The sequence below is a fragment of the Filicampus tigris genome, chromosome 1 (assembly GCF_054856515.1).
Source record: "Filicampus tigris isolate MCC_2025a chromosome 1, RoL_Ftig_1.0, whole genome shotgun sequence".
In the NCBI taxonomy this organism is placed as follows: Eukaryota; Metazoa; Chordata; class Actinopteri; order Syngnathiformes; family Syngnathidae; genus Filicampus; species Filicampus tigris.
In genome coordinates, this window is record NC_141217.1 from 38992814 (window position 1) to 39007594 (window position 14781).

At 41.8% G+C, this 14781-nt stretch overlaps 1 protein-coding gene across 7 annotated transcripts in view; it reads right to left on the reverse strand.

Annotated features, from left to right (window-relative positions):
- The window catches only part of LOC147154035 (receptor tyrosine-protein kinase erbB-4-like), a 201262-nt gene that overhangs the window by 91654 nt on the left and 94827 nt on the right, over positions 1–14781 (reverse strand). The window lies entirely within an intron of this gene.

The following is a 14781-nucleotide window of genomic DNA, read 5'->3' on the forward strand; positions in this document are numbered from 1 at the left end:
CTTTTTTTTTTTCACTTCAGTCCTATTATTCAAAAGTAACAACTTTGCACTTACAGGAAGTACAATTTTTCCTGACTCGACCCACCTCTGGTGAAAACACAAAGAGCTTCGGACTTTTTAAGATTTTGGTGTGGCCAGTGTAATGGATGCCCTGTACAGTAGAGCAGCCACCCCTGTAATGAGGGTTAGCAAGTTAGCGATCAGAATCACATCTCCATACCAGAATTAAACCACCTTGAAAGTTGACATCAAAACGTAGAGTACTGTGTCATGAATCGGAAGTTCACACATTGCGCCAAAGCATTGTTGCCTAGGCTGATTGCAGCCGTAATTCAATCATTTTTATTCGTCCATATTTTACCGCGTTTGTTTTAAATGCAGTCAGTTAATAAGACAACAAATCTTTGTCACCTTTTGTTAAATGATATCAAGGTTCATTATGCTGATTACTTCCTCCAATTAAAAACAAACAAACATTTATTTCTTCTCATGGCTTTGAAAGGGTGGCCTTGGGTTTCTGTAAAATGCCACTTTGCATTTTAATTAAAAGAACAGGAGTTCACAAATCTAAGAGTGATCCTTTGTGTTTTTGTTTCATACCAGCGATACAGAAGATAGAAATGCATATTCTGTGTGGTTGTTCTAATTGGAGCGCTATTTAATTTTGGAAAAGACAGGCAATTAACGTGATGATTTACCGTAGACACATCATGAAAAGCAAAAAAAGGATTTGACACTGTGCTCCAATTCAGTTTTATCAGGGCTCGCATGGCTCTTGACCCGCCTCACCTCAGCGAGTCCAATGAATTGTACTGAGACTAACGTCGCCTTCTCACGCTCCTTCTGCGGGATCGCACAAGTGATTCTGTTGCAGAGCCGTCTTCCTTAATAGATGCCTGCACACGGAGTACGGTAATGAATCCTAATTCCCGGCCTTGTTACTGTTACAGATTTTCGAGAGCCATGAAACGATGCCTTAGTAATCCGGCCCACCGCCTCGCCCCCCCCCCCCCCCCTCCCCTGTCATGAGCGATGACCCGTACGAGAAGGAGAAACAACATCAGTGTCCTTCTCAGACTGTTGTTTAACCTAGTTTAGGGATTTAGATGCAATCACCTCTCATCCTCTTCTCCTAGATTATGAAATACTGCCACATTCTACACCTACACACACACACACACCCACGTGCAATGTCTTGACGAATTAAATTTCATATATAAAAAGTAACAATGTGCTTTAGATTAGAGCTGGATTATCCGACGGGTATTATCTCCCTGGGCTGATTATTAACACCAAGAGAGTTGGGTGCGCGACACACACACACGCACACGCACGCACACACACACACACACACACACACACACACAGGAAGCTAATCATCACCATCCGACATCATGATTAAGGAAGCAGGCCCGAGTGAAGGCACGGACATCTATTCAAAGCCCTCTTAGAGGTGACATGTCGCTCTGTCTGCCCGCTGAACGGCCCGCAGCCGTGGCCTGGTGTAATCATGTTCCCGTCAAAATGGACAATTTATCAGGGGGGGTGTTTTACATTTGTGGAGGGGTGGGGGGGTGGGGTGGGGGGGCTTGCACTGGCTCAGCTTTATTCAAATCAGTCGGCTTGCAGTCATGGCGGCAACATTCATCATGAATTAAGCAGCCGAGCGTGTTTTAAGTGTGACTCAAGTCAAACTGAAGTAAATAACAGAATTCCAACAATAACTGGAATCATAATGATAAAAGGATATAGGTAAGGCAGTCAAACTGAAGGTGTATACCATGGCGAAAGACCACCTCCTGGTTCCTGATGACGACTAAAAAAAAAAAAATGCTTCTTGATTGGGCCATTGTGTCATTCAGGGGCAGTGTTTCGCAACAATTATTGAGACATGGCCCATATTTTACATAAAAAAAGTCACGCCACCAAATAAAGCCGATACATAGTCATTCTGTACTGTATCTATTACCCTATTACCTTGTTCTGCCTGTTACTATAAGTCGACGAACCAACAAACATTATTGGCTGTAATGAATGTGGGTTTTCAGACTCATTGAATGACATTTGATGATTTCCCACGACACATCTGATGAGCTGTCATGGCACAGTGGCTGGGAATCACAGCTTTACAGTCCCTCACCCGACAACCCCCCCCCCACCCCCCCACCGAACAACAACACCCTCCCGTCACTTCCCATGCCCGCCTGCCGAGCGTCGATCTTCCCATCAGCCCAAGCAGCCGCCCGCTTGCTGCGATGTCCCTCACTCCCGATACCGCCCCGGCCCGTCGTCATCCACACTCTTGTGAGTCGCAAGGCGGCCGTAAAAGCGTAGAAGAGGAGGGGAGGAGGAAGAGCAGGGCTGAGCACACAACGGGAACGCTGATATGAGGGGCGCTGGAGGTAAAAAATGGTGAGGGAAGGCGTTATTGCTCAAGCTCTGAAAATCAATTCTGATAAGAAATTGTGTGTCAAGTAATAAACCTTCACCGCACAGAATTTTACTAGTCGTATTTTTGCGCTGGCGAGGTCAGATGGTTAGTTCAGTGGCGGTCTGTGAGTTGCAGCGCAGCGTGTGAAAACTCATCCACCGGCATTTTGACGTTGCTCTCTTATTGGTTTCAAGCAAGGGCGCCCGCCACCTGTGAAAAGTGATCACTTTGTGGGCTCCACAAAGTCAGTGCAGCAAATTGAAAATAATATTTTCTAGGGCCCACGATAGTCCTGAAAATCGTTACTTCACACCCCTGGTATCAAAATGTAACAAAAATGGGCATTTGTTGGTAAATAATCATCCAGACAATCTTGGCTACGAAAGCATCACATTATCGTGTGGCGAAAAGAAGATGGCCCCATCAGATGTCGCAACAAAAACGAGGGAGCAAATTTTGATCATGTGCGCTGGCGTTTTAACTCAAAACATCCAACATCAGTCTAATTTGTTAACATGCCACCTATCGTGAAGTCGGCATAATGATTTTTGAGCATGGTGGGAGCATATCAACACCTGGCTTTATCCCATTAGCTGCAGGTGCTATCGCTACTGTTGATGTGCAACCGCGCAGATGCCGCATCACAGAATACCAAAGAGGTGCCAGCTCCAGAGCCATTTGGCGTATCATTTACTCATACGCAGGCCAAACCACACAAAGCTTATCCATGCTTTTATCTTCAATAGGCTTAATTATTGTGTTATTAATATCTGACTGAACTCCCTCAAAAGAGCATCAAAGATTGCATTGATTGAACATAAACCCAGTAGGGCTCTGAGATCTGAAGACTCAGGTCAATTAGTTGAGCCCAGAATTCAAAGCAAACATGGGGAAGTGGCATTTAGCTGCTATGCTATGCTATGCTATGATATGCTATGCAAATGCAAAATTTGCCAACAAAAGTGAAATCAGCTCAGAGTGTAAATGCTTTTAAATCCAGGTTAAAAACGATGCCTTTTTTCATTCCTTTGTTTAAGGTCTTTTAAGCACGTTTAAATCAATGTCACTGTATTGTCTTTTGGCAATTTTAGAAAGCTACTTTTTATTTCTCTAAGTGACTTTTAAATATGTTTAAATCTTTTGTTAAGGTGCTCCAATGTTGTTGGTCTTTGTTCTTTTAGGAATTTTGGTAAGATGCGTTTGTTTTCTCTGCTTTGATTTTGAATGTCTTCATCTATTTTGTCTGTAAATAATTCCGGTGTTGTGCCTTTGGTTGTGGAAGCACACTTGAGTTTCCTTCTGGTGAAATGTGCGCTATAAAAAAGAGGCACACAAACTAGTATTTGATTAAAATGACCTAAACAGTGCTAGTGTCGTGTTTGCCAATGATAGCTTAGCTATATTTACCATTATTTAGCAACTATTTATCAAAAATGTGACTAGTGAGAGATACAAAAGGATACAAATCAAGACATCTGAAATCATGACAATAGTGTAAATACCCAAGTCAGTCCACAACAAACAATAATACCAAAAAAAGGTTCATTATCATCCCAAACACATGTGACAACATTCTGCTTTCAAACGAATGGCTTACGGATTTCTTTTTAAAAACAAAGCGCCGGAAGTGCATATGGGTATGCGCAGAGCACCAAAGAATCACGGTGATTTCCATGAACAACACAGGCTAAACTTAGTTCCTCTGACATAAAACAATCTCAGTCGAAATGTGTCACTTCAATAATACTTCTTTGACAACAATTACTACTTGCCTATCAGCCAGGTTGTAGAAAGAGCAGAAACAAACATATATGGGTGAGTTTCCATGGAAAAATAATGCGAATAGGTGAATTTGGGAATAGTGAACACCGACTAGGTGGATTTTTACTGTATAAGAAATATCAGAAACATTTGACATGGGTAAAAAAAAAAACTATAAGAGGTAATAATGCAGCGACACCATTTTAGGGTATAGTTTTCGAATGGAATATTAAGGAAGTAGTAATGACCACTTCCACCAAACTCTGCTCTGTTGCCAATTATGCTCATTTTACGCTCATTCAGTGGAGCAAAGAGCCGCTTTTCTGAAGTCGTTTGTGGACGATGATTGAGCCGGCGGCAGCCAGTAAGCGTGATGCTCTGCAGGGAGCTCCCTGATGAGCTTTCATCAGTGCTGCTAGCCACTTGTCCCACATCTCTTCCTCGGCCTAATTATGCTGATGAATAAAGCCGCGATAGCGATCCGTCCTTGGCTGATGAGTCCACGTTTTTACGTTCGCCGCCATTGTCTAGTCGGGTGTGACACGCTGCTGAGCATCTGAGGATTAGGAAGAGAACAGAGGAGTGGAGTTGAGTGGGGGTTTTTTCTTGGAAAAAAAGCCCAGGTAGAGTACAGCCCAGGGGCGGAGCCAGAACGTGGCTAACGGGTGGGCCTGGAAAAATCAGGGTGGGCCTGAATATTTCCCTCACTGAGTACAATCCTCCTGTCCCGACACATCGTATATTCAAATAAAATGACAAACCGAATAATATGAAGTTCAGATCTTCCTTAGACAACCACAATTATGCCATTCTTAATACTCAATCAAATTTTAAAAAAAAACACACACACACAAGGAAACAGAAATTCAAAAATAATTCATTAAAAAATAAAAATGTTATAGTATATAGGTGGGCCTGTTGCCCAACCAGGGCCACCCATAGCTCCGCCCCTGGTATAGCCCTTAGCCTATCAGGACTGCATGTCATGCAAAGCTCTACAAAAACTCCACTGATACTCATGTTTCCATTTCACGGCAAGCCATCGTTAGTATGGTTTGGTCGGGTGCGGAAGACAGAGCAGTACGTACGTTTTTAGGCAGAGCTGAAGAGTTGAGCAAAGAATTTAACATTTAAACGCCTATTAATCATGCCACAAATGATTTCTGAAATCCTTCCAGGAAAAAACATTAATATACTTTTTTATTTATGAAAAAAGACTAGTGAGGCCTCTTGAAGGACCAACAAATCGGGAAACACTTGTTCCCTTGTGCATGTAAAAACAGCCGTCCACCAGTGAGCTCGTGAAACAAATGTTTCCGTGGGGAAAAAAAATGGTGCGGCATGCAAAAAAATAGTGTGACTTTACTTTGTAAACTTGCTATTCGTGATTGCAGCTTAATCTCAATGACCCGCTGACCATTTGTGGTTATTTATTTATTTATTCATCCGAGTGGCCCCCACAATTGCGTGCGCAACTCCAGGAAATTCAACCGAATTGCATTCATTTTAGGAGACGGCTACTACTTTGGGGAACACCGCACACCACCGGAAACGGTAAAAGATCCCCTGCCAATAACGACTCCATCAAGTGGCAGACACACTCCGCTTGGAGCAATAGAAAGCCTCCAGGATGCACAGCCATTCAAGAAACCGAGCCAACTGGCATCCGTAACGCGGGGCGAGAGGCGGGCAGAGGGGCCACCCTGGACTGATCACCAGTCAACAGCCGGCATCCATCTTTCAGGTTTTCACTTTGAACCCTGCACATGTGACGCAACACGAGAACAAGATAAATAAAACAGCGTTGGTGTGTTTTAAAAGTCTTTTTCATCCTCCCGCCGGAGTGGTGAGTGGGTAGGTTTTGACTCCAGATGGGAGGACAACAAAGATATTCCCTGCAAGTATTTGGAATTGCAACTAAAAATGGGATGTGCCATTTGGGGTAAATATCTGCATAACTTGACAATGCAATTACAATGCACATGTGGATGTGGAGTGCAAGAATTTGGAGAAATATATAACTTCGATTTAATTATGACAGTGTTTCAGACAACACAAGAGCACAGTCACAAATTCTGCCTTCACAAAGATAACAGCGGCTTTTGACACAGAGGTATTCATTTTAAAACATATTCACGAGTCAAGTTTTTTTTTTAAACCCCCCCTAAATTCTTCACAAAACACTGACAAACATTCAATATACTTTTTCCATGAAAAAACAGAGAGGAAAAAAATATGACAAGATCCCCCCCAAAAAAAATATGCCAATCCGCGGGTTTCGATCTGCGAATATGCAGGGTTGATTGTCATTTTAAGTTGTAATATCACCAATCACCACTAGAAGGTAGACACATGTCTTAACTGCGCTTACTCTGGGTCTTAAACCGCCCTATACTACAACGTAGTATATTTATTTATAATGTTTGTTTGCAAATTATATTTGTTTTCAAATTTGGCATTATAAGTAGGACAAAGATACATACAAAGTACATCAATAAAATGAAATTCTGAGTGAGTTGATTTTTGTGAGAAAAAAATATAAAACTTAGGACTTGCGCTTAATGGTGCTTTCCTGTTCAGCCGTTTTGTGCCACCCTTGAATTTTGAATTTTTTTGCAAGACACCACTTTGCACTAAAAAAAAAAAAAAAAAATCAGTATGAATGTGGTTATTTCGTTGTTGGCTTCAACCCCTTTTTTTTAACTGTTGGGTTAAGATAGTGGACCTTGTACAATGCATTGAAAAAATGTATGATCAAAAATGTTATATTTTAAGTGCACGTACTTTGCACGTATTCACATATTTTGTCTATATTCAAAATATCATGCTTGTCATACATCTGGTTAGGAAGTGCATGGTCCTATGTGGCCCCCCCCCCAGTTGAACCGAAGAAAAAATTGCGGCCCATCCCTTACATTTTTTGAGTTTTGAAAAATACTGCGGCTGATTTCTGTCATGTGCATTTAACAATAGACAACTATTATAGAAAGAGTGCAGCCCAAGTGTTGTGTCTCTTAGGAAGCGATGTGTGCAACTGCGTGAAGCGCTCCACTGTGCGATGCCTCCGAGCATGTTTGCTCAGACGAGCAGGGTGGGGGGGTGGGGGTGGGGGTGCGAAAAAAGCTGTTGCGAAAGAAAGCAGATGATGTGAAAATGACTTCTCTGATCTTATGAATCACCGTTTTGGCAGCAGAGCACGCACAAGCCGCCGGTAGACAATGCAAAAAACGCCAACAAAAGTGGCGAATCAGCAAAATGGCCCAAGAGAAGCGACGGGGACCAAATGAAGTGTCATACTTCCGGCGCTGCACATTTCCAACTGAGTGTGGATTGTTTTTATAAAAGTCACCATCTTTGCGAGCGGGGAGCGAGAGTCGAGAAAAACTTATCTGATGTTCACAGAGAGAAGGTGAGTCTCTGGAGTCCCATTTCCCCACTTCTCCTTTATTAGCTCTGCCAGCCAAAGAGATATTGTGCTCGGTGACAAATGGGAGCGGAGCCGCGAGGCACAGACAGCGCGGGGGTGGTCCCTTTCCCGATAGTCGCCCCCGCCCTTATCCGCCAATCGGCAGCGCCACCACTACCTCCCTGATAATTGTGTTTTAAACGCCCTGATTACATTTTGCAGTCTCCAATGATATTGTTTTTGCCATGATTCCTTATGAAAAATGCGTCGCGCACTGAGGAGTCCGTGTAGGAGGCGGGAGATGACACTTTTTGGACACGCCAAGCCTTCAGCGGACGCTAAATCTTTGCCATCACTCTCACCACTCTCCTCCAACACGCTCGAAAAACACACTGAGACATAAACACTCCCAATTTGTTAACCCTTCATGTTCTCGTCAAGCCAAACACACGCACGGGCAAAGGCAATAGTGTCAAACCATTATGTTGGGAGAAGCTGACAAATTCATCCGTTCATCCAAGCATTTTCTAAACACTTTATCCTCACCAGGGTTGCAGGTGAGTTTGGGTGAGAGGCGAGGGACACCCTGGACTGGTTGCCGCTCAAATACAGAGCCAGGAGACATTAGGCCTTGACGGAAAGTCACGTCTCCTCACCTTTGCGCCACCTTTCCTGAAGCTTTTTGGGATTATCGACTCGAGGAGGGATGAAAAGGTGCTTCCTTTCAAACATAGGAAAGGACAGCACTGGTTGAAAGGAATTCAACTCCACATTTCCGTCATGGTGTGACGCCAAGTATTGCTGAAGTGAGTCTGAAGCTGGAGGACTAAATCTAGGGAATAAATTCTAGATTCTAATATTGTAAATACAATTAATATGACATTATTTATTATGTAATGTTATTATGTAATGTATTTTATTATTATATAGTTATTATTATTTAATATTATATATATATATATATATATATATATATATATATATATATATATATATATATATATTTAAAATTCTATATAGATCCCTAGATAGGAGACAGGAAACTTGTTTTCCTAAGCAAAAATATGAATATGAAGAGGGCACACATTAGCACTTATGGACAATGTAGAGTCTTCAACCTAAGAAGCATGTTTTTGGATGGTGGGGAGGAAGACAGAGTAGCAAGAGCAAACCCATGCAAGCACAGAAAAGTCATGCAAATCTCACACTGGAAGGCACGACTCCAGATTTGAATCAACAACCTCAGAATCGCAAGGCAGATGTGCTGACCATTAGTGTACCCTTGAAAAATTCAACTGTGAAAAATGAAACTGGGGAATGCTGCAGAAGTTGGGCGGGCTTGCGGCCGAATAAGTACTCTTCTGTCTCCACTTCCCTGCATGTAAATTAAGTCGCGGCCGTCCAATCAGCACGAGCCAAACCGAGACCGAGCCAAGAACGCGAAAGCAGCTGAATGCTAATCGTGCTAACGAGCAAAGGCGCGAGACCGATGTGTCTCCGATTTGAGGAGACGTTGGAACCACGCCGAGATGATTTTGTAAGCACGGTGGTAAGTAATCTAGAAAGCTCAAAGGGGGTCAAAAGTCAAGCGCTGCTGTAAATCGCGTCGCAACTAATGGGACAGCAGCCCGATCGTCAAAGTGGAGTTCAGAGGGCACGGACGGTATCAAAAAGAAAATGATGATCAGCACAGCCCATAAAATGAAAGTTGGGCTTTGACAAATGCCGCGCACAACACACTGACTTGTTAACATATGGAAGATCGTCTCCATTCTTTGGCATTAATAAAAGGAGTGCTCACAACCTTGGATAATGACTGAGCAATGTATAATAAAGGTCTTGCGGGGGAGGATGATAACCATCCACATTTAACTGAAATGAGTCTGATTGATGAGCAGCACAGGTCAGAACTAGAGCTCAAATTAGCCAGTAGCCTATGAATTTAGCTGATTTCCATTTGTAATCCCTTTGTGAGTCAGATGCGTATTTTATTCGCCACCATGGAGGCGACGATAACTGACTCGGGAGCGACACAGCAACGCGGCTTGTTCGGACGCTTTCTCGGCGGTTCAACTCTTGGAAAAACGTAAAAGTCTGTGGTTCTCAGTTTTTCTTTCAGTTCTTCTTTTCAATGTGTTTTGCTAAGGTGCAAAATGCTCATTTTGACTCATGAATTGCAATGCCAAACTGCTCATTTCAAGCCTTGCATCAGTCAAAGGTTTGATGCTATAAATGAGATGTGGTGATGGAATTGTTCAACCATGTTGCAATCAGACATGATGTACGCAGAAATACCACTCATACTGTGCCAAAGAATGCCTGATTCTTTTCACTTTTTGCTAGCTGAAAGTCAGAGCTCCCAATACTGCACTACAATAATGGAGAAATATGCACCAAAGATTGAGACCCAGAAGTGGACATGCCTGCTGGAAAAAATGTACTGCTGCTGAAGAAAAACAAATACTAAAAGATGACAAAAGTGGGTCACGGACGCATTCGGTTTCGCATCTGCGATCGGACAACAAGCATGTTTCAGAAATGCGGGGCAATATGGGGCCTCCGCACTTTAAGGGGTTGAACAACCAGCCCAACTGACACTCGGCATCTGAGTGCATCAGAGGTGCGCTAACGCAAACAAAAAGGGGAAATTGGAAGTCAGGCATAACGGGGAGACAAAAAGACAAGGAATGCGGAATGACACATTAGCATTGTTTGCATGTCAATGAATGCCAGGGTGCGTTTAATTAGATTCGCTGTGCGGCGGAGAAATGGCAGCCAGCAACAGGTTGGAGATAGTTGTGGCTAATTTGCCTCCATTTCCCGCAGGTGACAGCATGAGAGAAGAGGAGCAAGGCATACGCGGCTTTACATAACACTGGAGTGCTTCTTATTCCTTTTTTTAAATATATATATAAAAAAAGGAGGTTTCTCAACTCTGTGAAAAGGTCCCAAAAAAAAAAAAATTAACAAGCACACTGAGGCTTTCCGTTGCCTTGCAAACAGTTTTCTGTGTGAGCAAAAGCAACGTTTGAAGCGATACGTTTTAATGATCAGTGCCTTAATGATGACACAAGATTCATTATTAATGCCTTCCAGCACTCTATTTTCTCACTCATTAAGGGCACAAGTGGCGGGTGGTATTGGCCTTCTTTTTTTTTTGTATCTGTTCTGCTTTGAAAATATAAAACGCAACATTGTATTTTGAGGAATTTTGCAAAAAGATAAAAAGTAAAACACAGTTGTCAACATGAAGGATGTGTTCAATAACATCTCCATTATTCTTCAAAGTACTCCAAAGTTATGTAATTGTTGAAGAAGACATACCCACTGCAAATTTCATAGACTAGGAAAATAAACCAATAAGTGGCTTATTCTTAATAATTTAGAACACTGTGTACTTTTTCACTGGATGAGTGGACAGACACGCCAGAAACTCATGGGTACTGTAAGAAAAAAAAAAAAAAAAAAAGGCTGTTTTTACGGTAAAACACCGGCAGCTGTGATTGCCAAAAAGCTACCGTTAAATTACGGTGACGCATTTTCAACATTTACGGTACAAAATGTACTGGAACTGCTTTTTTTTACACAAGTCAAGATTTTACCGTTAAAAGGTTTTACATTTTTTAAAAATGTTTTACCTGAACATTTACATTAAAGCAATATTTTTTTCTATGGTAAATGGGCGGTCACTTGTATAGCACTTTTCTACCTTCGGTACTCATAACGCTTCACACACTGTACCTCAATTATCTAGTTATCATGCAGCATCAAGAGGCAACTGGGGGTTCGGTCTCTTGCTCAAGGATACGACATGGTCACAATTCCAGGGGATCGAACCCACAATCACTGAGCCACGCTGCCCCGATGAGCCATGCAGCCCCGACAAATGGTAAAATGCCGGCAGCTCTGGTTGCCGAAAGCTACCGTTAAATTACAGTAAAACATTTTCTTCATCTAGAGTAAAAGAATTTTTTTTTTTTTTTTCACAGAAACATAAGTATTTTCGACACATTGCCGCTTTAAAAATGACAATTTTGTATTTTTTCTTCATTTACAGTAATTAAAAGTATTTACTACGGTGACATGCAATTTTATAATTTATGGATTTGACTGTTGCTATTTGACGTTTTTTTTACCGTAATTTCTACAAACTTTTTTTTACAGTTTACGAGGAGCAAAAAAAGTAAAAGTCCCGCAAACTTAATGCTGAACACATTACTTTGCAAAGGCAATAATACCATCATCAAGCTAATTACTTTCAAATGACAGTAACACGTTGTAAATTTTTGGGAGCAACTTGCTTCATGCTAACTGGATCCAAACATGTACTGTATGCATTCTTTGTGGTAGGCTCCCCGTGGGACTGAATCGACGCTGGGACAAAGCTGCAGGGAAGTTGTTGTGTGTTGTAAATACTGAAAATATCGGAGTCGACAAACCCGCTGGGAGGCAGCAAAACAAATGACATACAGATTCCATTCAGTCAAATATGCACGGCGGTTTTCATAGCATGAAGGAGTCGACAGCAAGAATAACCCGCCTGCCTAATAGTGAGCCGATTCAAAAAGCTGAAATGGAAGAGCAGCAGATTTGATGCAAAATAATTCATAGACCTGAGTGACTTAAACTAGTGTTTATGGACAACAGCTATTTAGACTGATTTTGAGTGTGTGTCGTGAGTGACTATGACTACAAAAGAATTGCAGAAAAGAGCCATGGGAGAAACTTTCAACATTGTGACCGCATGTGTATCTGGGGGCTGAAGTTGAGACGTCAGACAAAGTTTAACGTGGCTCTGATCCAGACTGTGCAATTGGCTGTAATTTAAAATTAAAAATCTATGTAATTTAAGAAGAGGAGATCTATCTATCAAATCTCATCTGAACAAGTTGTAATTGAATTGTGTTATCAAATCCTGCGAGGCTAGCGGCAAGTAGCACATCAAGCCAGAGGGCTGCCATTAAGTTTTGGCATTGAAAGAAAAATAAAAAAGGCCAAAACAAATATTGGCCCTGATGAACTCGTGAAAAATAAATAGTACCTACAGACATTTTTGAAAAACGTATTATGTGTTTTAATCCCTCAGTAGCACTTTCCATCCAAATGGATTGAAGCATTTAATGTAATAAACTCCAAGGTAAACAGACGCAGACACACACAGAAACTGGACATAGAGCAGCTGAAACGAAATAACAAGAAAAGCTGTTGAAAGAAGCAACACGCTTTACTGTCAACCAAAGTCGATATTATCCCAGACATGCAATTACCGGCACACTTCAGCACCTTACAAGCTTTGATTCAACTTTGATGTTCACACGGCTGACAATGGACACCCCGAGTTAAATGCCGGTGAGTTTGGGTTTCTCCTAAATTGGAGAATATCGCGCTTTTATGCGAAATCCATCCCAATAAATCGGTGCAAAGTTACAGCGAGTAGGTTGCACACCAACAAACAGATCAACTTTGTCTCATGAAAAAAGTTTCTTCCTCCTTTGGGCTTTGAACAGGCAACAAATGAAGCCAAGATGTTTCAATGGCTTGATCAAATTGGAAATGTGCATTTGTGCTACTATGACAGGAATCGTCTTGTTACAGTTTCAAGTTCCCTCGGATCCAGGAAGAAGTCAACTTGACTTCGTTTGAACTATGATTATTCCAGGTTTTAGCCTTTCGCTCGGCGGTCTGTGCTCTCTAGTGTGCACCTGAGTGTTGTTTCAGGAAAGGTCAAAGAAACCTCTTGCTCCTCAATGTGTCCATGCACGCCTGAACGGTCTCTCAGCAGCCACTGCATCGTCTGTGCAGCGTAGGCCAGTGCTTTGCAGCCTTGGTTTTTTTTGTTGGTTTTTTTAAGAGTGGGTCAGATATCAAATTAGGAACACGCTTCCTTAAATTGAAGATGGTCCGAGAAAGTAAGACGGCCATTTGGAATTTTGGGGATTTCGGCATATATTGGTCCCAAAATTTGCTCTGATCTTCATAGAATTCACAACAATAGACAAACACGCTTTCCTCTCCGCAGCATCTCGATCAGAACTCAGGACTCTGAGCTATGTCAGAAAGCACCATTTGGTTATTGCTTTAATTCTCTCCTTTGAATTGCATTGAGACCTGAAATTTTCGGCTCCTTTCCGGTGTCTATTGTTGCTGTTAATTTATTGATTTCACGTGTTGTAATATGGCTACTTTGTTGTTGTAAAGTGCTTTGTTACAGCTCTAGCTGTTGTGAAACGCGCCATACAAATAAAATTGTATTGCATTGTATTATATCCGCCCGTTTTTAGCAGGTGACCATTTTGTCACCTCTGTCGACTGAAGATGACATCACACAAGTGACAACATGGACGCCCCCTGTAATGGCTAAATGCGGGTGGATTCATTCTTATTCCACAAACGCAATATGGATCAGAATGCCCTGTTTCAACGAGTGGGCCTGCATAGAACGTATTCTGGAAAAAAAATACGGTTGGGTTGACTTCCACTTTACATTTTATGGACAATTAATGCCAAAACCCGGGTAATTCTAAAAGGTTGAAATACGTTTTCTTGCAACTATAAATGTAGCAGTGCCTTTGAGCCATGACTGATTCAAGTGACTTATGGAAATTCCGGGTTTAAGAAATCCCTTCAAAATTCTGCTTAAACTTTCCAATATTTCTAATCATGGATATTTGCACCCCCTGCCCCCCCACCCACCATACAATCAATGTTGTACAAACAGCCTTGAAATTGGTCCAGTCAATAGAGTGTCAGTGACTCAAAACAAGGCTAAAAGCCCGCCTTATTTACTCACGCCCAGTGTGTGCCCAACTGTGTAAGAATCATTAAAAATAATCCTGAAATACAAACTCTGACCAACCCGCTAACTCACTGATTAATGTTAAAAAAAAAAAAAAATACATCTGAACATCTTTGCTCGAGAAATGCAGCCGCCCTTATTCCCCAGTAACAGTGTGAGTTTTAAAATACACTATTACGTGTATGTTGTAGAGTTCATGTGTAGTTGAGCCTATGTTTGTGCCTTTGATTTGGAAGCTGACACAATTACTGCAGCTTCATTTGTGCTGATTTTCCAACAAGCTGTTGAGATTTCTGGCAGTTTTGTGGTACATTTTTTTTTTTTATTCCTTGGCTGTACTGTGGAGGACATGCACGCTGGAAGTGAATTTTCCATTGGCCGCAACTT